This window comes from Vombatus ursinus, unplaced genomic scaffold (genome assembly GCF_900497805.2).
Source record: "Vombatus ursinus unplaced genomic scaffold, bare-nosed wombat genome assembly UNPS02014945.1, whole genome shotgun sequence".
NCBI classification, from domain to species: domain Eukaryota; kingdom Metazoa; phylum Chordata; class Mammalia; order Diprotodontia; family Vombatidae; genus Vombatus; species Vombatus ursinus.
The window spans coordinates 3,983,891-3,986,857 of NW_020954723.1; positions in this window are offsets into that span (position 1 = coordinate 3,983,891).

Consider the following 2,967-nt stretch of genomic DNA (forward strand, 5'->3'; position numbering starts at 1 on the left):
TACCCCTCATGTTCTTCTCTTGAAGGTTGAGTTTATGCTAAGAGTTATTCTCTCCGTCACTTAACTCTTCTGTAAAATGAGCTAGAGAAGGAAATGACAAGTTAGGGGAATACTAACTGGAATACTCCAGTATTTTTGTCAAGAAAACCCCAAATGGGGTCACAGAGAGACAGTTAGACTAAAAAGACTGAACAACAACAACAATAACTATATTTCAGGCACTATGGATAGAGTGACACAAGTGAGACAGTTGCTACACTTGAGGAGTATATTCTACCAGTCCTACCTTGTTATCTCATCTAACTCTTGGTAACTTGTTGAGCCTCCCCATCAGATGACCTGGGGATTAGGTTCCTGCAAAAGCTGAAATGTGTTATGTTGTAAGCAATGTTCTTAGACTGACTTGTGTAAGCTTAATTCAAGGGAGGTGAATTGATCTGATCTCCATTCAAGGGGGTACTATTTCAGCTTGCAACAGCAGGCCAAACAACAAACCGTAAACATAGGCCTGAATGGTCCTGTATGACCGTACCTGGGAATACTGAGGTCTCCAGCTCGCCTCTTCTGGCCTAGTCCCAACTTTCTCCTGCTTTCCCAATGTCCTTTTTCTTTTCTGATCAGAAACTGTTTCCCTTGAGGGCAAGGAACGGCTATTCTGGGTTTAGCTATCCCCTCCCCAGTCATGACTGCATTCACTGTCAGACTACCTTCCATACCACTGCGTAGCACCCCACCCCACCCCACAATAAATTTACCCTAGATGCCAGAGTTCCTAGCTATGGCTTTAGGTGGTCAGCTTTAAAATACTTATAGTCCCCTAACAGTGGGCTTCCCTCTCACATCAGAGGAATTCCCTAATCCTAAATCCTTTAATTTGCAAAGAATACAACTGCCCTATGAGAAAACCAGATAGCCCATGAAATAATGTTTCTTGTTGTGTTTGGATGAATTATAAAACCAATCCTACCCAATTCCTTTCTTTGCCTCGCTAAGTGTACCTATGACCCATTCTTCCATTTAACTTCCAATTCCTTCTAGCAAGAATATCAAGGATAATAAAGTACAGCTCCTCCAGGAGTATGTCCTCTTGCTGGTCACTTCAGGATCTCAAATTTAGAGTACTAACAGTCAATTTATATATGTTCTAAAAATTGTGATTCTTAGCACCCTGTGCCTCCTTTTCTGCCATGAAAATAACTGTAGCACATGCAATAACATGAGTTGCATGAAGAGCTCTATGAAGAACTCCGTAAGACCCTCAAAATTAAATCAACATACACTCTGACAGCGGGTGATTTCAGTGGAAATTGGAAAAAAGGTGAGGATGGTGGAAATACATGGGAAAGGAGAAAGGCATGAAAGAGGAGAAAGACTATACAGAAGTTTGAAGCCTTTATATCATGAACACTTTTTAAGAAAATAACCAGTAAGATCTGTACATGGCAATCAACAATGTTGTAAGAAAAAAGAAAAATAGATCATATTTTAACAAATGGGAAAAAGATGTGTAATATTGAAGTGGGATTTATCCCTGAATGAACTGTCTGCAGTTAATCCATCAACTCGTCAGGGCAAAGATCAGAATTAACAAAAAGCAAAAAGAAAGAATCATCATGAGAACAAGATATGACATACATACAATTGAAACAGCTCAATCCTGAACTATTTAAACAAATCATCAACACTGCAAAATGGAAAAAAATCAAATAATTGTATACAGAAGTTGCATTGATATGAATGTCTTGCTACAACAAGAAGATCAAAAGTGCCCAGAAAGTGCCAATAAATATTTGACTTACTTGCCAAATGGGAGAGATGGCTGCCAAAGGCAGGTTAGAATAAAAACTCATTTGTGAAATCATATGAAGAAGACTGATGAACAATTACAGCTATATTGTCTCATAAAGCACAGAGAAGCAAAAAACTGTCTAAAAAAAGTTTGGTAAGATATCCAACTAAGCAAAATTATCCCAAGGGTATTCAAGAATGAAAATGAAAAGAGGAACACAAACATAGGAAAAATAGAAAAGTCTGCAAAAATTAGAGTGGAACATTTGGACCCTCATATTATGGTCCCTGAGGTGTTTACAGAGGAAGGAGAAATGGTACCAAAGAGAATAAAGACAGAAAAAACAGCTGGATTGAATCAAGTATATAGAGAGGAGATCTTGCTGGAAGCAATACGATTATAAGAGGAATAAGGAACAAATTCATAATATATATAAAGGAAGAGAAAATGTCAAAGGCATGGAAAAAAATCTTGGTCTTATTGATTCGTAAAAGAGATGACCAAGAAAATATCAACAACTTTGGCCTATGTGCCTACTCTTTCAACTAAATAAAATCTTTATGAGAGTCATCTTTACAAGAACTGAGGGCATCCTTGATGAGGTTAATAATAGGAAATAAGTAGGTTTTATCAAGTGATATTCAACCAGGTACCATATCTTTACCATCTCACAATGGCCTGAAAAATGTACAAAATATAAGATCCCATTTTGCTACTGTTTGTTGATTACCCCCCCCAAAAGCAATGAACTTAGTAAAATATTGCCTTATGAGATTTCCTGCCAAGATGCCTGAATTGGAGGCTGCCTGACTCCCTCACATCTACTTCACCAAAATGCTGAAATTGAACCAAACTGAATAATAATTGAGAAATCCAATAAGAAGTCATAGTAAGTGACAATCTCCACACAGAAATGCACAAAAAGGTTAATCAAAACCCCAGCGTTAATAGGAAAAGGGTCCCCTCAAGGAAAATGATCACTAATGTGGCCAGAAATTGATCACGTATAGTTTGAAAAGCTCTTTGTTCAGAGGCAACAAGAGCAGTGGGCTCCCCAGAAAAACCGATTATGTTGGAGATACCGGAAGCCCCACGGAGCAGAAGCAGGCAGCTTTCACTGTGGTGCCTCAGCACTCAGATCAGAACGACCAAGGCCAAGGGGCTCTGACATCCTTAAC